This window comes from Bufo bufo, chromosome 6 (genome assembly GCF_905171765.1).
Source record: "Bufo bufo chromosome 6, aBufBuf1.1, whole genome shotgun sequence".
NCBI classification, from domain to species: Eukaryota; Metazoa; Chordata; class Amphibia; order Anura; family Bufonidae; genus Bufo; species Bufo bufo.
This window is the reverse complement of record NC_053394.1, coordinates 79116905-79141387: the sequence shown is the minus strand read 5'-3', so window position 1 is coordinate 79141387 and position 24483 is coordinate 79116905. Positions and strand designations below refer to the sequence as shown.

Below are 24483 nucleotides of genomic sequence, written 5' to 3'. Positions count from 1 at the left end.
AGATTGTTTCAAGCATGTGATGCTCCTTTAAACTCACCTGGGGCAAGTAACAGGTGTGGGCAATATAAAAATCACACATGAAAGCAGATAAAAAGGAGAGAAGTTCATTTAGTCTTTGCATTGTGTGTCTGTGTGCGCCAAACTAAGCATGGGCAACAAAAAGAGGAGAAGAAAACTGTGAGGAAGTGAGAACCAAAATTGTGGAAAAATATCAACAATCTCAAGGTTACAAGCCCATCTCCAGAGATCTAGATTTGCCTTTGTCCACAGTGCGCAACATTATCAAGAAGTTTGCAACCCATGGCACTGTAGCTAATCTCCCTGGGCGTGGACGGAAGAGAAAAATTTATGAAAGTTGTCAACGCAGGATAGTCCGGATGGTGGATAAGCAGCCCCAAACAAGTTCCAAAGATATTCAAGCTCTCCTGCAGGCTCAGGGAGCATCAGTGTCAGCGCAAACTATCTGTCGACATTTAAAGGAAATGAAACGCTATGGCAGGAGACCCAGGAGGACCCCTCTGCTGACACAGAGACATAAAAAAAGCAAGACTACATTTTACAAAAATGAACTTGACTAAGCCAAAATTCTTCTGGGAAAACGTCTTGTGGACAGATGAGACCAAGATAGAGCTTTTTGGTAAAGCACATCATTCTACTGTTTACCGAAAACGGAATGAGGCCTACAAAGAAAAAATCACAGTACCTTGATGTTTTAGGGTTGTTTTGCTGCCTCTGGCCCTGGGTGCCTTGAATGTGTGCAAGGCATCATGAAATCTGAGGATTACCAACGGATTTTGGGTCGCACTGTAGAGCCCAGTGTCAGAAAGCTGGGTTTGCCTCCGAGATCTTGGGTCTTTTTACGGATCCACGGATACATGGATCGGATCCGCAAAACACATACGGACATCTGAATGGAGCCTTATAGGGGGGTGATCAATGACAGGGGGGTGATCACCCCATATAGACTCCCTGATCACCCCCCTGTCATTGATCACCCCCCTGTAAGGCTGCATTCAGATGTCCGTATGTTTTTTACGGATCCATGGATACATGGAATGTGGGCCCCTTTGCCCACCTAGGCTGCAAAAAAGTGTCACACATCTGGTATCGCCGTACTCAGGAGAAGTTGGGCAATGTGTTTTGGGGTGTCATTTTACATATACCCATGCTGGGTGAGATAAATATCTTGGTCAAATGCCAACTTTGTATAAAAAAATGGGAAAAGTTGTCTTTTGCCAAGATATTTATCTCACCCAGCATGGGTATATGTAAAAAGACACCCCAAAACACATTGCCCAACTTCTCCTGAGTACGGCAATACCACATGTGTGACACTTTTTTGCAGCCTAGGTGGGCAAAGGGGCCCACATTCCAAAGAGCACCTTTCGGATTTCACCGGCCATTTTTTACAGATTTTGATTTCAAACTACTTCGCACGCATTTGGGCCCCTAAAATGCCAGGGCAGTATAACTACCCCACAAGTGACCCCATTTTGGAAAGAAGACACCCCAAGGTATTTCGTGATGGGCATAGTGAGTTCATGGAAGTTTTTATTTTTTGTCACAAGTTAGTGGAATATGAGACTTTGTAAGAAAAAAAGAAAAAAAATCATCATTTTCCGCTAACTTGTGACAAAAAATAAAAAATTCTAGGAACTCGCCATGCCCCTCACGGAATACCTTGGGGTGTCTTCTTTTCAAAATGGGGTCATTTGTGGGGTGTTTGTACTGTCTGGCCATTGTAGAACCTCAGGAAACATGACAGGTGCTCAGAAAGTCAGAGCTGCTTCAAAAAGCGGAAATTCACATTTTTGTACCATAGTTTGTAAACGCTATAACTTTTATCCAAACCATTTTTTTTTTACCCAAACATTTTTTTTTTATCAAAGACATGTAGAACAATAAATTTAGAGAAAAATTTATATATGGATTTCGTTTTTTTTGCAAAATTTTACAACTGAAAGTGAAAAATGTCATTTTTTTGCAAAAAAAATCGTTAAATTTCGATTAATAACAAAAAAAAGTAAAAATGTCAGCAGCAATGAAATACCACCAAATGAAAGCTCTATTAGTGAGAAGAAAAGGAGGTAAAATTCATTTGGGTGGTAAGTTGCTTGACCGAGCAATAAACGGTCAAAGTAGTGTAGGTCAGAAGTGTAAAAAGTGGCCTGGTCATTAAGGGTGTTTAAGCTAGGGTGGCTGAGGTGGTTAAATAACCGTCGCCAGGAGTCCTCTGATAAGTCACCATTTTTTGGTGCATATGGGTTTCATTCGCAGTTTGGGACATTCTCTGGAGAGGGGTCTTCTGGTTTACCTGATGAGAAGAGATTTTCCTTGTCTTTGTCATTTATTTGGCAAAAGATTCAGGGTAATCTGAAGAGGATCAGTGAGAGATAAGCGTTTGGCGGATAAGAGACGTGTGTCTGGTCCGGACCTGAATGTGGGTGATCTGGTGTGGTTGTCTACAAAGAATATCAAACTGAAGGTTCCCTCCTGGAAGTTGGGTCCTAAGTTTATTGGACCTTACAAGATCTTATCCGTCATCAATCCCGTTGCCTTCCGTCTTGATCTTCCTCAGACTTGGAAGATCCATAATGTTTTTCACAGGTCCCTATTAAAACCTTATGTCCAACCCACTGTACCCTCCTCTTTGCCTCCTCCTCCGATTGTTGTTGATGGTAATCTTGAATTTCCATTACGCCCCATGACAGCACCTGTGAGAGATCCTCCTCCTTCCTGACAGGAAACAGGAACTTCCCAGATCTTTAAATTGGTCCCATGCCTTCCACCTTCAGTTCTTTCCTGTTTCCTGTCCAGGGACAGGAGGATTTCTTTCCAGGTCTATTTTGTGGCTGCAGGACCTCTAGGGTTAAGACGAAACCTAGTGGAGGTACCTGTCGGCGTAAGTCTCCACTAGGAGCCGCTGAGAAGCCCGGCGTCTGCATTTTCTTTTCCCTTCTTCGGAGCCATGGGGGGATGCCTGGGCTGCCTCGTGTCCCTGCCTGCCAGCGAAGTCGCGGCATGAGGGGGGAGCTGCGTCTTCCCTCTCATTGAGGCTGGCTGTGCTGGACGCGCGCGTCGCACCGGAAGTGACGCGTGCGTTCCACCGGCCGGAAGGGGAGGAGCTAAACATGGCGGGCGCTGCGCGGCCCATTTGAAAAAGGGAACGCCGGCCAGCCAGCGTGGAGGGAGTAGCAGCAGGATCGATTGGCGCAAGCGGCACCTACAGCCCTCGATTGGCCCCCTTTACACAGCATGATGATGCAGGAAGAAGGGGATGTACAACAGCGCACCGACAGACAGGAGCAGCTTTTGGAATCCAGCATGGTACTCCTGGGGGTAAGAGGGGTTAACCCCCGCCATCTCCCTTTGGGGAGTTATTTTTATGGTCAGGTTAAACTGATGGGATGTTTTATTAAATGCAGGCTAAAGAGGCCCCAAGGAAAGCTTCCCACAAAAGAGCTAAGGAGTGTGGAATCTGCAAGAGGAAGTTGGATTCATCTTACTCCAAGACTTGTTGTCAGCCATGTCTGGATAAGTTAGTGGCAGAGGAGTCGCCATCTTTATTACAGAGTATCCAGGATTTAGTAAAAAATGAAGTCCATTCGTCCGTAGAGGAGCTTAGAAAATCCCTGCCTAGCTCATCCAGGCATAGGAGGGCCCAGGCGGTAGCGGAGGATACTATCGACTCCGAGTCTGAGGAGGGCGCTATTGTAGACTCAGATTCCTCTTCCGAGGATTTGACAGGGAAGGCGTTGTTTAGAGCTGAAGATACGGACCTATTATTGAAGGCGGTTAGATCCACGATGGAGCTGGGGGAGGAGAAGGAGTCCAGGTCTAGACCAGAGCTGATGTTTGAGAGCCTTAAGCCCAAAAAGTCTAGAGTTTTCCCCATTCAGGACTGTATCAAGGACCTGATTAAACGTGAATGGGAGAAGCCTGATAAAAAATTCTTTATCCCTAGAGCGGTCAAGAGAAAGTACCCCTTTGATGATCAGGAGGTCTCAGCTTGGCAGGAGGTACCAAGGGTAGACGCTCCTGTAGCTAAGATAAATAAGAAGTCAGCCCTCCCGTTTGAGGATCTAGGGTCCCTTAAAGATCCCATGGACAAAAGGGCTGACGCATACTTAAGGAAGAATTGGGAAGCTTCCACCTCTGCCTTTAAGCCAAATATAGCAACTACCTCGGTGGCTAGGTCATTAAAGCTCTGGTTGGAGGAATTAGAGTCTCATATAGAGAATAAGACTCCTAGGGATCAGCTGCTTGAGGCAATACCAACTATGTCCAGGGCAGTGGACTTTATTTCTGATGCCTCCGCTGACGCATTGAGGCTTTCCGCTAGGGCAGCTGCTCTATCCAATTCAGCCAGAAGGTCGTTATGGTTGAAAGGGTGGAAGGGCGACGTAGCTTCAAAATCTAAGCTTTGCGCCTTACCTTGCCAAGGAGATTTTTTATTTGGATCAGCCTTAGATGACATTTTAGATAAGGCATCCGATAAGAAGAAAGGATTTCCAGCACCGTCCTTTCCTAAACAGGGGAAGCCGTTTCGGAATAATGAAAGAAGGAAGGCTTTTGGGGATCCAAAGAAAAGGAGGGAGTGGAGATCTGATAAATCAAAAAGTGTCCTGTTTAAACCCAGACCTCAAACATCAAGTTCCACTCAACAATGACGCCAGACCCCAGGTGGGCGGTCGTCTTTCTTTATTTTTTCCAGCCTGGCAAAATATTACCGCAAGCGCCTGGGTAAAGGATATTATAAAGGAAGGCTATCGCCTAGACTTCAAGAGACTACCACCCAGGACATTCAAAGTTACTTCTTTAAATCAAAATTCTCCAAGACAGGTGGCACTTTCGGAGGAAATAAACAACCTCCTGGAAAAGGCAGTCCTTGTCCCAGTCCCCAAGGACGAACAAGGAGAGGGTTTCTATTCAACCCTATTTCTGGTCCCCAAGCCCAAGTTCAGACTGATTATAAATTTAAAAGGTCTCAACCAGTATCTGTCCTACCAGAAATTCAGGATGGAGTCCATCTCCTCCACGGTCCTCCATCTGTTTCCCAACTGCGTGATGGCCTCAATAGACATAAAGGACGCCTACTACCACATGCCCATCCATCCCTTGTCCCAAAAATACCTGAGGGTGGCAGTGAAGATGGGGGAATCAATCGTCCATTTACAGTTCAGAGCACTTCCTTTTGGGGTATCACAGGCGCCGAGGCTCTTCACAAAGCTTCACAAATACTGCAACGGCTCATTCTATCCAAATGGGATGGGAGGTCGCTATCCCTGGATCACAAGATTGTGGTCCCGGGTTCAGTAACCCGGTCCCTAGCTTGGTGGCTAAAGGCTTCGAACCTCGGTCGGGGGGTAGAGTGGGTGAGACACGATCCCTTGATAATAACCACCGACGCAAGCCCTTGGGGATGGGGGGCCCATTCAGTTTTGGGGTTTTTCCAAGGTCCTTGGTCAAGAGACCAGAGTGCTCAGTCCCAAAATGCCAGGGAGTTAAGAGCAGTCCTGTGCGCACTAGAGAAAAGTCTCCCTTTTTTGTCCCAAAAGCATGTCAGGATCCTATCAGACAACGCCTCGGTGGTGGCTTATATAAACAAACAAGGGGGGACAAGATCCTATCAACTAATGGAGCTGGCATCCAGGATTTTCTTGTTAATACAGAGGAAAGTTCTGTCTCTCTCAGCGGTGCACCTGAAAGGCTCAGAGAATCACCAGGCGGACTTTCTCAGCAGACACAGATTCATTAAGGCGAATTGGTGTCTAAATCAGGAAGTGTTTCACCAAATACAGGCCCTATGGGGATCCCCTACGATAGATCTATTCGCCTCAGTGGAAAACAAAAAGTGCAAAAAGTTATTTTCTCTCAGCAGGGAGGATCAGTCGATAGGCACAGATGCGCTCTCACAGTCGTGGGGGAAGGGCCTAGTCTATGCGTTTCCTCCCATCAGCCTATTGCCCAGAGTGATCCAGAAGATCAGGGGGGAGCAGGCGACGGTGATACTAATAGCACCATTCTGGCCAAGAAGAGTCTGGTTTGCTTGGTTGAGGAGACTATCAATAGCCGATCCTTAGGTGCTTCCAGAAAGACAGGACCTATTATATCAGGGTCCTCTACATCATCCGGAAGTCAAGAACCTCCACCTGACGGCTTGGATTTTGAGAGGACATTCTTCAGGACTAGAGGCCTATCAGAACAGGTCATCGGGACTCTCCTAGCTAGTAGGAAAAAAGTCACCTCCGAAATCTATCTGAGAGTATGGAAAACCTTCCTTCGGTTTGCAGGTCCAGGCTTAGACTTGAGCTCACCCAACATCCCGTTAATTTTGAACTTTTTGCAGGAAGGCCTTAACAAAAAGCTTAAACCCAGCACTCTCAAGGTGCAGGTCTCAGCACGGAGTGTCCTGTTTGACTTTCGATTGGCTACTCATCCTTGGGTCAAAAGGTTCATTAGGGGGTCCTCTAGACTATGTCCTATAGTTAAATCTAAGTCAGCCCCCTGGGACCTTAACCTGGTTCTTTCTGCTCTTACCAAGGCTCCGTTTGAGCCTCTGGGGGACATCCCCTTAAAGATGTTATCCTATAAGACCGTATTTTTAGTGGCCATTACATCTGCCAGACGAGTAGGAGAGCTGTCCGCCTTGTACTCTTCCCCACCATATACTCAGATTCTGGTGGATAGGATTGTTTTCAAACCAGACCCTGCATTCCTGCCCAAAGTAGTGTCTGTATTCCATAAGTCTCAGGAGATAGTTCTACCTTCCTTTTGTCAGGACCCAAAGAATGAGGGAGAAAGATCCTTTCATACTTTAGACGTTAGAAGGTGTGTCTGTGCGTATTTAGAGTCTACGAAGGACTTTAGAAAAACCCTGCAACTCTTTGTTCAATTTCAGGGTCAGAACAGGGGCTCAAAGGTTACAAGCCGTACCTTAGCCAGATGGATCAAGAGAGCGATAGGTTTGGCATATTCACTATCAGAGTGTCAGGTCCCTTCAGATTTTTCAGCCCATTCCACCAGGGCAGTAGCCTCTTCCTGGGCAGAAAAAGGGTGTGCTACCATAGAACAGATCTGTAGGGCTGCAACGTGGAGTTCCCCCTCTACGTTTTACAAGCACTACAGGTTGGACCTTTCATCTGTGCAGGATATGTCTTTTGGGAGAAAGGTGCTGCAGGCTGTAGTCCCTCCCTAATAGTTATCTAGTCTAGTCTCTCACAGGTGCTGTCATGGGGCGTAATGGAAATACTTCAATTACTCTTACCGGTAATATGTTTTCCATGAGCCCATGACAGCACCTACATAATTCCCTCCCTTATTTAAAAAAAAAAATAAAATAAATAATAATAAGATTTTTATTTATAAAGAATGATGAAAAAAAAAAAAAAAAAAAGAGAGAGAGAGAGAGAGAAATTTACTCTTTAGTATGGTGCCAAAGAAGAGATATGCCTGGCATATATTTGGTGCAGAGTTTTTTTCTATTATGTTTTCTCGCCTATGTTGTTAGTTTTCACTATATATAGGTGCGTTGCTGGTCCCAGGAATCTTGTCAAATACTGAAGGTGGAAGGCATGGGACCAATTTAAAGATCTGGGAAGTTCCTGTTTCCTGTCCGGAAGGAGGAGGATCTCTCACAGGTGCTGTCATGGGCTCATGGAAAACATATTACCGGTAAGAGTAATTGAAGTATTTCAGGTCTCTAGGATTGTGGATTCTCGCATTATCCGCGGTTCTCTCCAGTACCTCGTTCATTGGGAGGGTTATGTTCCTGAGGAGAGGATGTGGGTCCCAGTGGCGGACATTAAGGCCACTCGTCTCATCTGGGCTTTCCATAAGTCTCATCCTGAGAAGGTGGGCTCTGAGTGTCCGGAGTCCACCCGTAGAGGGAGGGGTACTGTCCCCGCCAGTTCTGTGAGAAGGTCTGGCAGACGTCCTTCTCTACCTCTTGCATGATGTTCTTTGTTTTGGTTTCACTTTGTTCTATTAGCTAAGGTCTGAATAACATTGGGGGTCTGATCGGGGGTCTGATCGGGGGTCTGACCTGAGGTCTAATGAAAAATATTTTTTTCTTATTGTCCCCCTCTGAAACCTAGTTTCGTCTTATGGGCCAGTGCGTCTTATATGGGGCGAAAAATATGGTGTGTGTATATATATATATATATATATATATATATATATATATATATACATACATACCCTCACCTAAAGAATTATTAGGAACACCATACTAATACAGTGTTGGACCCCCTTTTGCCTTCAGAACTGCCTTAATTCTACGTGGCATTGATTCAACAAGGTGCTGATAGCATTCTTTAGAAATGTTGGCCCATATTGATAGAATAGCATCTTGCAGTTGATGGGGATTTGAGGGATGCACATCCAGGGCACGAAGCTCCCGTTCCACCACATCCCAAATATGCTCTATTGGGTTGAGATCTGGTGACTGTGGGGGCCATTTTAGTACAGTGAACTCATTGTCATGTTCAAGAAAAAATGTGAAAAAAGGGGTAGTGACGTTTTAAAACCTAACTTTTAATAGGATAGTTATAAATCCCACCTGGGAAAAGGACCCCTACCTGACAAACAAAACATAGACACAAAAGAACAGGGGACCTGGTGTGACAGGTACACCCAATGGTCAAATGAACAGGCACGTCCCGGGGTGGGGCGGGACGTGGGTGTTTGACCAATAAGCGTAAGTAAGCAAGATAGTGCTGGTACTGAAGACCGTGGCTTGTGCCGTGGTCTATAAGCATGCCAGGGAGGCAAAAAAGAAAGGGTAGGTCTTACCGGTGGATGGGCAAGAGGACCAGCCGGTCCAGTGCCCTTAGGGGAGATGTTCGCACGTATGGATGCGTCCCTTTGTGCAGGATGATGGTCACTTAGTGCAGGAGGGCCACAGGGAAGAAACTGTCCCTGGTGTTGCCCTACTTGGCCTAAAGCTGCCCTAAGGTGCCTGCTAATACGGGGTCCGATCCCCGCAAGGGGTGGCCCCGTCCGGAACCTAGCCCTAAAAACAGTGACCCTAGATAGCCCTGTAAGGGGCTCAAATGGCCTGGGTCAGCCAATGAGAGAGAGGGAAGGGGATATGGGTGCTAATGTGGATAGATGTATAAAGAAATCCTACACTAGTGTAGATAAATACTCTGTGTCCCTACGCGTTTCGTTGGAGAGTAAAAGGATGCTATATATGTCCTGAAATGAAGGAACTATAGGTAGTTGCCTATGGCAAACCCCACAACTCGTCGGGGGACAGGGGTAAAGGGTACGGTATACCTCCCCTATTCGCAACCTATCTGTATGATCAGGACAGATATGGGGGAGGGGAGGGAGAAAATGCAAGTGGCGCAGACTTGACGGGACTAGACAGTCCTAGATAACCCAGAATCTGTTAGGCATGGGGGTCATGTGACTTCTCCTCATAGGATGCGGCACAGCAGATACAGGTGCCGACCATCTGCCTGGCGTCTGACAGACGCCAGGCAGATGGTCGGCACCTGTATCTGCTGTGCCGCATCCTATGAGGAGAAGTCACATGACCCCCATGCCTAACAGATTCTGGGTTATCTAGGACTGTCTAGTCCCGTCAAGTCTGCGCCACTTGCATTTTCTCCCTCCCCTCCCCCATATCTGTCCTGATCATACAGATAGGTTGCGAATAGGGGAGGTATACCGTACCCTTTACCCCTGTCCCCCGACGAGTTGTGGGGTTTGCCATAGGCAACTACCTATAGTTCCTTCATTTCAGGACATATATAGCATCCTTTTACTCTCCAACGAAACGCGTAGGGACACAGAGTATTTATCTACACTAGTGTAGGATTTCTTTATACATCTATCCACATTAGCACCCATATCCCCTTCCCTCTCTCTCATTGGCTGACCCAGGCCATTTGAGCCCCTTACAGGGCTATCTAGGGTCACTGTTTTTAGGGCTAGGTTCCGGACGGGGCCACCCCTTGCGGGGATCGGACCCCGTATTAGCAGGCACCTTAGGGCAGCTTTAGGCCAAGTAGGGCAACACCAGGGACAGTTTCTTCCCTGTGGCCCTCCTGCACTAAGTGACCATCATCCTGCACAAAGGGACGCATCCATACGTGCGAACATCTCCCCTAAGGGCACTGGACCGGCTGGTCCTCTTGCCCATCCACCGGTAAGACCTACCCTTTCTTTTTTGCCTCCCTGGCATGCTTATAGACCATGGCACAAGCCACGGTCTTCAGTACCAGCACTATCTTGCTTACTTACGCTTATTGGTCAAACACCCACGTCCCGCCCCACCCCGGGACGTGCCTGTTCATTTGACCATTGGGTGTACCTGTCACACCAGGTCCCCTGTTCTTTTGTGTCTATGTTTTGTTTGTCAGGTAGGGGTCCTTTTCCCAGGTGGGATTTATAACTATCCTATTAAAAGTTAGGTTTTAAAACGTCACTACCCCTTTTTTCACATTTTTTCTGTCTATTTACGAGTAGTCTATTTTGGGGTAAACCCCAAGGGACCACCCTTCATTATTTTTCATGTTCAAGAAACCAATTTGAAATGATTCGAGCTTTGTGACATGGTGCATTATCCTGCTGGAAGTAGCCATCAGAGGATGGGTACATGGTGGTCATGAAGGGATGGACATGGTCAGAAACAATACTCAGGTAGCCCGTGGCATTTAAACGATGCCCAATTGGCACTAAAGGGCCTAAAGTGTGCCCAGAAAACATCCCCCACACCATTACACCACCACCACCAGCCTGCACAGTGGTAACAAGGCATGATTGATACATGTTCTCATTCTGTTTACGCGAAATTCGGACTCTATCATTTGAATGTCTCAACAGAAATCGAGACTCAACAGACCAGGCAACAATTTTCCAGTCTTCAACAGTCCAATTTTGGTGAGCTTGTGCAAATTGTAGCCTCTTTCTCCTATTTGTAGTGGAGATGAGTGGTACTCGGTGGGGTCTTCTGCTGTTGTAGCCCATCCGCCTCAAGGTTGTGTGTGTTGTAGCTTCACAAATGCTTTGCTGCATACCTCGGTTGTAACGAGTGGTTATTTCAGTCAACGTTGCTCTTCTATCAGCTTGAATCAGTCGGCCCATTCTCCTCTGACCTCTAGCATCCACAAGGCATTTTTGCCCACAGGACTGCCGCATACTGGATGTTTTTCCCTTTTCACACCATTCTTTGTAAACCCTAGAAATGGTTGTGCGTAAAAATCCCAGTAACTGAGCAGATTGTGAAATACTCAGACCGGCCCATCTGGCACCAACAACCATGCCACGCTCAAAATTGCTTAAATCACCTTTCTTTCCCATTCTGACATTCAGTTTGGAGTTCAGGAGCTTGTCTTGACCAGGACCACCCCCTAAATGCATTGAAGCAACTGCCATGTGATTGGTTGACTAGATAATTGCATTAATGAGAAATAGAACAGGTGTTCCTAATAATTCTTTAGGTGAGTGTATATGTATGTATATATATATATATATATATATATATATATATATATATAAATTTATATATTTTTTTTACAGGTTTTTTTTCTCTCCTCCTGCAGCCTGTCAGCTCTGCAGATGCTCCCTCATTATCCTCCAGTCTGAAGAGAAGGATGGGGGAGGGGGGGGGAGGGGGGGGGCTGCTTTAGCTGCTTATATCTCTGGTTTGGTACCAGCTAGAGATATTTGTATTGTTTGAATTCCCAGAATGACATAAATATGTTCAGTACAGGGGAATATCTCACTGATAGAAATGGGATGGTGTGAATGAGGCTGAAAGTGAAAGTAAAAGCAGGTTTTACCCGCGATTATTCCTGACTCGATTTCTAACAGTGATATCTCCTCTGTTGCTTGGACTTTAACTGTCATTAAGGTCTTGTATGAAAGCCTGAATTTCAGGCTAGCTGCTACCATTCAGGAGAAAGCAACATCTAAAGCAGCCCTCCACTTTCTGCCTGAGCCCAGCTCCAGCAGAACAGTTAGCTACTTTTCCCACTGCCAATTGTAAATATAGTCGAGCATGGCTCTTAAAGGCAATGAACATCCATCTTGACTAGAATGAATTGGATATCAATGCATTTACCTATGAAAAGGCACAACATGCCCCAGCTGGACTCGGGCAAATCAGTTAAGTGGTTAAAAAAACACACGTGTAAGGTTTATTAGTGGCATTTTTTCCCCATGTTTTTTCCCCATACAGTTCTATAGAGAAAGTGACATTACAGGGGGCATATACTTTCTTCTAATAATCACTATGCATGAAAACATTTATTTATTTATTTTTTGGGGGGGGAAGGGGGGGTTGGCCCCAAAAAATCTCCAGAACCAAATCTGTTGTAGCGTGTCAATTGTTGAGGGTTTTTTTATGTGCGGATTTCACCCTATTTAATGAAAGGATGAGATCTGCAGCAAATCTGCATCAAGTCCGCATTAAAAAACGCACAAAGTAAATGGTGCAGATTTATGTGTGGTTTTGGTGCAGATTTTCTGCACATAAATCTGCACCCTGTGAAGACACCCTTAGGGTGCCTGGACATGTTGTGGATTACATCTGGATTTTCTGCATTGATTTTCGGACGGACAAACCGCAGTGTAATACAGTGCCAGCAAAGGGTATAAAATTAGACAAATCTCATGTAGAAACATAGAATGTAACGGCAGATAAGAACCATTTGGCCCATCTAGTCTGCCCAATATACTGAATACTATGAATAACCCTTGGCCCTATCTTATATGAAGGATGGCCTTATGCCTATCCCATGCATGCTTAAACTCCTTCACTGTATTTGCAGCTACCACTTCTGCAGGAAGGCTATTCCATGCATCCACTACTCTCTCAGTAAAGTAATACTTCCTGATATTACTTTTAAATCTTTGCCCCTCTAATTTAAAACTATGTCCTCTTGTGGTAGTTTTTCTTCTTTTAAATATTCTCTCCTCTTTTACCTTGTTGATTCCCTTTCTGCATTTAAAAGTTTCTATCATATCCCCCCTGTCTCGTCTTTCTTCCAAGCTATACATGTTAAGGTCCTTTAATCTTTCCTGGTAAGTTTTATCCTGCAATCCATGTACTAGTTTAGTAGCTCTTCTCTGAACTCTCTCCAAAGTATTAATATCTTTCTGGAGATATGGTCTTCAGTACTGCGCACAATACTCCAAATGAGGTCTCACTAGTGCTCTGTAGAGCGGCATGAGCACCTCCCTCTTTCTACTGGTAATGCCTCTCCCTATACACCCAAGCATTCTGCTAGCATTTCCTGCTGCTCTATGACATTGTCTGCCTACCTTTAAGTCTTCTGAAATAATGACCCCTAAATCCCTTTCCTCAGATACTAAGGTTAGGACTGTATCACTGATTTTATATTCTGCTCTTGGGTTTTTACGCCCCAGGTGTATTATCTTGCACTTATCAACATTCAATTTTAGTTTCCAAATTTTTGACCATTCCTCTAGTCTTCCTAAATCCTTTTCCATTTGGTGTATCCCTCCAGGAACATTAACCCTGTTACAAATCTTTGTGTCATCAGCAAAAAGACACACCTTACCATCGAGGCCTTCTGCAATTTCGCTGATAAAGGTATTAAACAATATGGGTCCCAGAACAGATCCCTGAGGTACCCCACTGGTAACAAGACCATAGTCTGAATATACTCCATTGACTATAACCCTCTGTCTGTCCCTCAGCCACTGCCTAATCCATTCAACAACATGGGAGTCCAAGCACAAAGACTGCAATTTATTGATAAGCCTTCTATGTGGGACAGTATCAAAAGCCTTACTAAAGTCTAGATAAGCGATGTCTACTGCACCTCCGCCATCTATTATTTTAGTCACCCAATCAAAAAAATCTATAAGATTAGTTTGACATGATCTCCCTGAAATAAACCCATGCTGTTTTTCATCTTTCAATCCATGGGATTTTAGATGTTCCACAATCCTCTCCTTGAGTATGGTTTCCATTAATTTCCCCACTATTGATGTCAGGCTTACATTTGCTAATTTCCAATCTTCTGGGACGACTCCTGTTACCAGTGATTGGTTAAATAAATCTGTTAATGGTTTTGCTAGTTCACTGCTAAGCTCTTTTAATAGTTTTGGCTGTATCCCATCAGGCCCCTGTGACTTATTTGTATTAATTTTAGACAGCTGACTTAGAACCTCTTCCTCTGTAAAGACACATGCATCAAAAGATTCATTAGTCTTCCTTCCTAACTTAGGTCCTTTTCCTTCATTTTCCTTTTTAAAAACTGAACAGAAGTATTCATTGAGGCAGTCAGCTAGTTCTTTATCTTCTTCCATATACCTTCCTTCTTTTGTTTTTAATTTGTTAATTCTTTGTTTTAGTTTTCTTTTTTTATTTATGTATCTGAAGAATGCCTTATCGCCTGTTTTCACTGACTGAGCTAATTTCTCTTCTGCCTGTGCTTTAGAAGCTCTTATAGCTTGTTTGGCCTCTCTCTGCCTAATCTTATAAATTTGCCTTTCATCCTCGTTTTTTTTTTTTAAATAATTTCTAAATGCTATCTTTTTGTTTTTAATTATTTTGGCCACTTTTGCTGAGTACCACAGTGGTATCTTCCTTTTTTTGCTTTTACTGACAAGCCTAATGCAATTATGTGTTGCCTTCAATAGTGCCACTTTTAAGTAGTCCCATTTCTCCTGGACTCCATTGAAACTGTTCCAATCTGATAGGGACTCGTATACCACTAATCTAATTTTAGAAAAGTCAGTTTTTCTAAAATCTAAAACTTTTGCTTTTGTGTGGTGTGACTCAGTCACTGTACTTATAGTAAACCACACTGACTGGTGATCACTAGATCCTAAGCTTTCCCCTACAGTAATATCAGATGCCAAATTCCCATTTGTGAATACTAAATGTAAAATGGCCTCCTTCCGGGTTGGCTCCTCAACTACTTGCTGTAGAGATAATCCCAGTAGGGAATTTAGAATATCTGTACTCCTGGCAGAACTAGCTATTTCCTTTTTTGTTTGATAAGGAAATTAACCTGCTGTGCAAATTTTGAAATCTGCAGTATGTCTAATCAGTGTTTGTCCGTCATGTGATAGAGAAGCCAGAGGGGAGATGTCCAAAAAACTCTTTATAAAACTTATAAGGGGTTATTTATTAAGACCGGTAATTTAGACGTCGTCCTTATGTCTGTCTGTGCTGCTGGAGGAAGCGCCAAAGTTATGTGGAGGCGCTTCCTCCAGGAGGCCGTGTGACAGACTTAAATCTACGCCAGCTCCCTTTCTGGTGTAGATTTAGGGTCCATTCACACGTCCGCAAAATGGATCTGGATCCGTTCCGCAACTTTGCGGAACGGATCCAGACCCATTTATTTTCAATGGGACTGGAAAAGATGCGGACAGCACACAGTGTGCTGTCTGCATGCGCACTTCCGTTCCGGATCCGCACTTTCATTCCGCAAAAAATAGAACATGTCCTATTCTTGTCCGCAGACGCGGACAAGAAAGGCATTTCTATTAAAGTGCCGCAAAATGCGGAACGCACATGGCCGGGTGTCCGTGTTTTGCAGATCCGCAATTTGCGGACGTGTGAATGGACCCTTAAGCAATTTTCCACGCCAAAAACTGGTGTAGGAAATGATAAATGAGATGGCCCTGCCAACCCTCCCTCTTCCCCGCTCCCTTTTCTCGCTCTGACGGAAAAGTCACAGATTCTGCTGCAAAAAACACATGTCACAAAATCTGCAACTGATATAGGCCACAAACGTGGCCTATATCGGTTCATAAACGAGCCCTATAGTCTCTTGTTATGGGGGAGCCCTGGCTGGGGCTGCATGAAGAGGCTTTCTTTAAAAGTAGGGGTACTTGCACACGCTGCAGATTATGTGTGGTTTTTCTGCGTTTATTCTCATGGGGAAAAAATACTGCATAATACAGTACCAGCAAAGGGTATGAGAGAAGACAAATCTCATTTACACTTTGCTTTTTTGTTCCATGCAGAAATTGCCCTGCGGTGTGGATTTTGAAATCCGCAGCTTGTCAGTTCTTTTTGTGCGAATTTCACCCTTTTTAGGTTCACACTGACTTTTTTTTTTATAGTTTGAAGCAGATTTCCCTTTAGGTTTTCCAGGTAAAGCCAGAATTGGATCCAGCAGGAAGGAGAAGTAGAATTCCTTCCTTTATATTTCATATTCCTTTTGTATCCACTTCCGGCTTCAGCTGAAAACCTGCAGAAAAATCTGCCTCAAAAGCTCAAATATGTATTTTGCGATCCCCAAAACGGATACCGTCCGTGTTGCATGCGCATTTTTTCCGGACCTACTGACGTCAATAGGTCCGTGATCCGCATTTTGTAGCCATGCTCTATCTCTTTGCAGAATGGACATACGGATGTGAAAAGCATGTCCACAAAACGCGGACAGTCCGCATTCGTATTTTGGAGATCCGCAGTTTGTGGACCGCAAAACAGAGTGTGCAAGAGGCTGAAACCAATGCAAGGGTAGGAAAACTGCAGTAAATCTGCATCAAAAACCCCCGGTGGACACGTGTGGATTTTGGTGTTACTGCACGAAAAAAAATGGTGGATTTTCTGTAGGTAGCTTGATTACATGCAATCTATTTACATAAATTCAAAGCCCATCTGTCAGCAGATTTGTATCTATGACACTGTCTGACCTGTTACATGTGCGCTTGGCAGCTGAAGACATCTGTGTTGGCCCCATGTTCACATGGCCTCGCATTGCAGAGAATTTTTTTTTAACCACTTCCCATCTGGGCCCTTTGCCCCCTTCCTGACCAGGCCAAATTTTGCAAAACTGACATATCTCACTTTATGTGGTAATAACTTTGGAACGCCTTTATTTATCCAAGTCATTCAGATATTGTTTTCTCGTGACACATTGTACTTCATGATAGTCATAAATTGGAGTCAAAATATTTCACCTTTATTTATGAAAAAATCCCAAATTTACCCAAAAATTTTAAAAATTCGCAATTTTCTAAATTTCATCTTCTCTGCTTTTAAAACAGAAAGTGATACCTCATAAAATATTTATTATTTAACATTCCCCATATGTCTACTTTATGTTGGCATCATTTTGGAAATGTCATTTTATTTTTTTAGGACGTTAGAAGGCTTAGAAGTTTAGAAGGAATTCTTCAAATTTTTAAGAAAATTGCCAAAATCCACTTTATAAGGACCAGTTCAGGTCTGAAGTCACTTTGTGGGGCCTACATAGTGGATACCCCCATAAATGACCCCATTGTAGAAACTACACCCCTCAAGGTATTCAAAACCGATTTTACAAACTTTGTTAACTCTTTAGGCGTTCCACAAGAATTAAAGGAAAATGGAGATCAAATTTTTAAATTTCACTTTTTTGGCAGATTTTCCATTTGAATCAATTTTTTTCTTTAACACATCGATGGTTAACAGCCAAACAAAACTCAATATTTATTACCCAGATTCTGCGGTTTACAGAAACACCCCACATGTGGTCATAAACTGCTGTATGGGCACACGGCAGGGCGCAGAAGAAAAGGAACTCCACATGGTTTTTAGATGCCATGTCCCATTTGAAGCCCCCTGATGCACCCTTACAGTAGAAACTCCCAAGAAGTGACCCCATTTTGGAAACTAGGGGATAAGGTGCCAGTTTTATTAGTACTATTTTTGGGTACATATGATTTTTTGATCATTCATTATAACACTTTATGGGGCAAGGTGACCAAAAAATTGGTTGTTTTAGCACAGTTTCTATTTATTTATTTTTACAGCGTTCACCTGAGGGGTTCAGTCAAGTGACATTTTTATAGAGCAGATTGTTACGGACGTGGCGATACCTAATATGTATACTTTTTCTCATTTATTAAAGTTTTACACAATAATAGCATTTTTGTAACCAAAAAAATGATGTTTTAGTGTCTCCATGTTCTAAGAGCTATAGTTTTTTTATTTTTTGAGAGATTTTCTTATGTAGGGGCTCATTTTTTGCGGGATGAGGTGACTGTTTTATTGGTACTATTTTGTGGGACATACGCGTTTTTGATCACTTGGTGTTGCACCTTTTGTGATGCAAGGTGACAAAAATTGCTTGTTTTGACACAGTTTTTTTTTTTTTTTTTTTTACGGTGTTCACCCGAGGGGTTAGGTCATGTGATATTTTTATAGAGCTGGTTTATACGGACGCGGCGATACCTAATATGTATACTTTTTTTTATTTTTTCTATTTTTAACTTTTTTTTTTCATTCCTTACTTGGGGACTTTTTTTTTTTTTTACATGTGAAACTTTTTTTTATTTTCAACCTTTTATTTTTATTTTTTTTATTTTACACTTTTCGTCCCCCATAAGGTCATACAAGACCTCTGGGGGACATTTACTTCACTTTTTCTTTTTTTTTTCACTGTTGATTTCTCCTGTAACTGGGGCTGACATAGTAGCCCCAGTTACAGGACAAATGCACCCCTATAGAGGCTGTACAGCAGCAATCCAGCGCTGTACAGCCTCAGAGCAGGGCTGATCGAGGTCTCTGAGAGACCTCACACAGCCCCTGCACTCTCCGGTCACGGCGGTCACATGACCGCCGGGCCGGAACAGGAAGCGCATAGCGCTTCCTTCTCTGCAGACACAGCGCTCGGTGAGCGCTGTGTCTGCAGCGATCCGGAAGGCAGGGACACCACGATTAGCGTGCAGCTGCTATTTCTGACAGGACGTTTTAAAACGTGCTTTCAGAAATAGAGGTCCACCCATAGGACGTTTATAGTCTATGGGCGGACGTGAGGCGGTTAAAGAGGACCTTTCACCAGAAGAAAGTATCTAAACTGACTATACAGACGTGTAGAGCGGCGCCCAGGGATCCCCCTGCACTTACTGTTATCCCCGGGCGCCGCTCCGTTCTCCGGTTATAGGCTCCGGTATCTTCATAGTTAGGCTCCACCCAGGGGAACCTGCCGGCGTCTCATTCTCCCATGCTGTAGCGCTGGCCAATCGCAGCGCTCAGCTCATAGCCTGTTACTTTCTTCTGGTGAAAGGTCCTCTTTAATATATGAAGATGAGCTTCTTGGAGCAACAGGGGCGTTGTCATTACACCTAGAGTCTCAGCTCTCTCTGCAACTGCTGCGCCCTCTGCACTTTGATTGACAGGGTCAAGAGGGGTAAAAATCATCATGTCCCTGTCACTCAAAGTGCAGAGAGAGCTGAGCCTCTAGGTGTAATGACAACGCCCCCGTTGCTCCTAGAGGCTCATTTGCATATATTAAAACATGATTTTCCTCAGCAATGCGAGCACATATGAGCATGAGACCAACACAGATGCCTTCAGCTGCCAAGTGCACATGTAACCGGTCAGACAGTAGAACGCAGGGCTGCTGACTGTCCAGAAATTCCTGGAAAAGCGATAAAAATAGTCAATTTTGGCAATCTGGCTGTGATTTTAGTTATTTTTTTCAGCGGTGGTAGTGGAGCAGGTTATTTTTGTGGTAATTATTGTTTATACACGTTTATTGTTGGATGTTTTTTGTAATCTGTTCATAAAACCCTAACTAAACATAAAATATTTAAGAGAAGTGGCACCAGCCCAGCAGCAATGTTTATCCTCTCACCAAGCAGTCTATGCAAAAACCACTGTCACCAAATGTGTATACAATGTGTCACTCTCCACCGCCATCATGTCGTCTCTATTTACTACGCAAAGGGAGGTACCAACCTCAACTTCCATTCATGTGTTCACCTCCAGCATTGCAGTGCGCCTGCGCAGACCCCTGCCCGCCGCTCGCTAGTAGCGCGCATGCGTCAGGCGAAGTCTTCGTCATCAAGAATTACTGGAGAGAGGCGATATTTGTCGGCGCATGCGCGGTCCTCTCTGGTGAGTTTCGCCCCCCTAGAAGTCCCCCGTACCGGCAGCGAAAGAGCGCGGAATACTTGTATCGCCGCGCTGTGTGTATATGGCGCTAGAGTTCTAGACGTAGAAGGCCTCAGCTGGAGCTGAGGGCACCGTATAGCTGTGGTGGAACTAAAAGTCGCAGCCGTCCCTGTTTGTAACAGGGGGAGCTCTGTTGGGTCTCTGGCTTCGGGGGAGTGTCAGGACATGGTGAGGAATCAGGGAGGCTGCTTGGAGCCTTGACAGTTCTTCCCGCCTTATTATATCTCTGACAGAAAAGGATACAGAGAAACCTGAGGGGATTATAGGAAAGAGAAAGCAAGTCATTGGGGGAGATTTATCAAACTGGTGTAAAGTGGACCTGGCTTAGTGGCCCAGAGCAGCCAATCAGACTCCTCCTTTCATTAATCACAGCTCCTTTGGTAAATAAAGGTGGAATCTGGTTGCTATGGGCAACTAAGCCACTTCTGCCTTGCACCAGTTTGATAAATCTCCCCCATTGCCTTCAGTTGAGTGACATGGGGGGGCACCCAGCTTTCCCAGGATCCTGAGCTGCTAATAAAGTGATACGTTCCTGCTTGACCAGTCAGATTTGCTGACACGTGAGTTTTTTTTCCCAAGACTTTTAATTGGCTGGCATAGCGCCGCAGTGTGCTGATTTACATACAGTCCACGCATCTGCCCTTTGGACTGTGTTCACATACAGCAGGTTTTCAGATCCAGCACGTGTCCTGTGTGTTGCACTGGGAACTTTCACACTAGCGGCAGGACGGATCCGACAGGCTGTTCACCCTGTCGGATCCGTCCTGACGCTGTTTTGCCGTGCCGCCAGACCGCCGCTCCGTCCCCATTGACTATAATGGGGACGGGGCGGAGCTCGTGCACGGTGAGAGGCCGCCGGACTAAAAAGTCGGGACATGCAGTACTTTTAGTCCGGCGGCCTTCCGCTGTGCTGAGCCGGAGCTCCACCCCCATCCCCATTATAGTCAATGGTAACGGAGCGGCGGAAGGACGGATCCGACAGGGTGAACAGCCTGTTTTATCCGTCCTCCTGCTAGTGTGAAAGTAGCCTTAAAGTGGCCCTGCAAAAAAAAACTGAAAGTGTCCCCATGTTGTAGATGGGTCCAAATTGACAGAAGGCGGGAAACACAAGTAGGTGAGGCCAGCGATACTGTAGTGCAGCACAATATACTGCCCCCCAATGTCTGATAAGTGTAGGGTCCACCTCTGGGACCCACACCTATCCTTAGAACGGAGCCCGCCAGAGGGTGCACCGCGTATGTGGGGTCACCCTCCATTTATTTCTTTGGGAATGTCGAAAATAGCCAAGCGGCACGCTGGTCTATTTGTGAAAGTTCTGTTGAAATGAATGGGAAGTGCACGGCCGCCGCTCCATTCGCTTCTGTGGGGCTTACGGAAGTAGCCGAGCCAGCCATAGAAATGAATGGAGGGGGATGAATCCTGGCGATATGACCCCAGTGTCCCTGATGGGATGAAACCTTTAATGGTTAGAGCATCCGATCGTTCTGTACCCGGCCGGTGGCGGTGAGGAGGGTTCGGGCGCCCCCTGGGCATTGGCCCGCCGAGAACGTTCCCTGTAGGGTCTATGGCCATTCCGCCCCTGGTTGCACATCTGTTTAGAATTTTGCTGCGTAATTCACCCCATGGGTCAAATCTGTGTCAGATTTATGCACGTGGTACATACAAATTTTAGGCCACGTTACAAAGGATGAATCAGTGGGGGAGATTTATCAAAACTGGTGTAAAGGAAAACTGGCTTACTTGTCAGTAGCGACCAATCAGATTCCAGCTTTCATTTTTCACAGCTCCTTTGGAAAATGAAAGCTGGAATCTGATTGGTTGCTATGGACAACTAAGGCAGTTTTCCTTTACACCAGTTTTGATAAATCTCCCCCCAGTCTGTATATATAGCAGTAGCCGGGGAAATGCGCGGAGGTGAATTGCAGCAGGGCGGGTTGAGGGTTTGAAAGGACGCTGTGTGTCCTCAAATGTGTGCAGACGTCTCTGCTGCGTGTGCACTGGGCTCTATAAATCTCTGTTCACATGCTTTGTACTCTATGGCTCACTTTCAGATGAGATTTGCAGAAAATGATTGATCAGTGTGGTTGGTGACAGATTTGGGGTCCATTCACACGTCCGCAAATGGGTCCGCATCTGTTCCTCAATATTGGGAACGGGTATTGACCCATTCATTCTCTATGGGGCCGGAAGAGATGCGGAGAGCACACTATGTGCTCTCCGCATCCGCATTTCCGGAGCGCGGCCGCGCACAAAATTGCGGACACGAATAGGCAGTTCTATGGGGGGTGCCGGCCGGGTGTATTGTGGATCCGCAATACACTACGGACGTGTGAATAGACCCTTAGAATAAACCCTCAGTTAAACTCCTGCAAATATTTTTATTCTCTGACCTGTTGGAAAGGCACATAATGTAAACTCTAGTGAAGGTAATCTTATTACCAGCGATTGTATTTGTGAGTTATAACCTCCCTTCTGATCCTCAGCTGTGTCATGTGACCAGCACTCTGCACTTCCCAATAACACAGCATCTTATGTGCAGACAGGAAGTCTGTTTCTCTGTGTTCTCCTATGGAAGCCTCACAGTCAGTCTCATAGGAATGAATAGAGAAGTAACTGACTTCCTGTCCTGTGTCAGTTGGGGATCAGAGAGTTGGTCACATGACACAGCTGAGGATCAGAAGGGAGGTTATAACTCAGAAATACAGTCAGTGGTAAGAAGATTACCTGCACTACAGATTACATCATGTACCTTTCTTACAGGCCAGAGAATAATAATTTTTGTGGGAGTGCTACTCTCATAAGGTTTGTGATCAGTGGAGGCCCCGGGTAATTTCAGCACGTACACATTTTAAGGCTCCATTCAGATGTCCGTATGTGTGGTCCGGATCCGTTCCGCAATTATGCAGAACAGGTGTGGACCTATTCATTTTCAATGGGGTGGGAAAAGATGCGGCTCCGCACTTCTGGTCCGCGGCCCCGAACTTCCACAAAGAAATAGAACATGTCCTATTCTTGTCCGCAATAACAGACAAGAATAGGCATTTTCTATTATAGTGCCGGCCATGTACACATGGCCGGTGTCCGTGTTTTGCGCATCTGCAAAACACTTACAGACGTGTGAATGGACCCCAAAAGCCGCTCACATGGATACGTTTCTCTTTTCTACATCTCTAGCAACAAATGTGAAACAAAGTTTGAGTTTGAGACGCAATAATAAAAAGTGAGATGCGCTTGTTTCATGCGTCTCCCTCTCCCGACACTTTATATAAGAGCTCATGCACACAACCGTATTTTATTTCCGTTTTTTTTTTACAGGTCCGTATGAGGAACTTTTCACTTCAATAGGGCCGCAAAAAAACTGAAATGACTCCGTGCGCATTCCGTTTCTGTATGTCCGCATGTACGTTCCGCAGAAAAATAGAACATGTCCTATTCTCCGTTTTGCGGACAAGGAAAGGCATTGTTACAATGGATTTGCAAAAAAAATGGATGCAATACTGGTGTCACATGAATGTCATCCATTTTTTTTTTTGCAGACCACAAAATACATACAGTCTTGTACGTGAGCCCTAAGGCTGGGGCTACGCGTCAAAGCCAAGATGCAAAGCACGAAACGGGTGCCGGTCTTTCCCCTTTTCTTCCATGTCCGTTCCTCATCTGGTTTTGGCTTGGAAAAAATATAGTAGGTTCAGATGAAGTGTTTTCTAGAGGGTTTTGGCACCGTAAATCGGGCTGAATCTGCGCTGAAACTGCCTCCCATTTGTTCAGTGAGAGGTACTGCCCCTGTTCATGCGTCTGAGGGTTCTTGCTGCACAGTTCTCAAGACCACAGCAAGAATGTACAGGTTCATTCTTGGCGCAGTTACCGTGTGGACCCCTCACCAGCCTGCTCGCGATGTATTGGAGCTCCGTTCCTAGAGTGGGTCCGCATGGACACCCACAGCAGACCTCGCAGCTCAGCGGCTTCTGCTGTGGAGTACGCTGGGTGAAAGGGACTTTATGGCAGGCCATCAGTATGAGATCGCGGGCGTCCGACCCTGGGGATCCCAAATATCACTAAATAATGGGGTCAAGGCGCTGCAATGCGTGATGAAGCCACCTCAATGTTTTCCAGCTGCTTTCAGAGCGTGCTGTTTAGGGCGGGTTCACACTTGCGATAGGGTATTTGTTCCGTTATAACAGAGTTTTCCATTCTGTCTTACGAATTCCGTTATAAATGTAACCTATAATGGAATTCCCTAACACAAGTGCGAACCCGCCCTTACATCACACTAGGACAGGAGTGGATTCTAATAGAATTATTAGAATCCATCAGTGATGGATATTTTTTTTTTCGGTTCGCTTATCCCTGTCACAGCCAAAATCGCCGTGTAGCCAAACCCGTATACATTCATTTCAATGGGGATACCTGCAGCAAAACTGATTGTAGTGTATACCTGTTAGGCCTTATGCACACGACCGTTGTGTGCACCCGCGGCCGTTGTTCCGTTTTCATTTTTTTTTCGCGGACCCGTTGACTTTCAATGGGTCCATGGAAAAATTGGAAAATGCACCTTTTGGCTTCCGCGTCTGTGATCCGTTTTTCCAGTCCGTGAAAAAAATATG

General features: G+C 45.1%; 1 protein-coding gene across 4 annotated transcripts in view; it reads left to right on the top strand.

Moving 5' to 3' along the window:
- The window catches only part of PCGF5 (polycomb group ring finger 5), a 107390-nt gene that overhangs the window by 50565 nt on the left and 32342 nt on the right, over positions 1-24483 (top strand). Inside the window, exon 1 of one of the 4 annotated variants that reach the window (XM_040437287.1) lies at positions 19739-19822. The exons of 2 other annotated variants lie outside the window; for them this stretch is intronic. The gene's annotated coding sequence lies outside the window, so the exon portion shown is untranslated. Of the gene's footprint in view, positions 1-19738; positions 19823-23477; positions 23497-24483 lie in introns of those variants that run through there. One more of the 4 variants, XM_040437288.1, reaches the window with a different exon arrangement.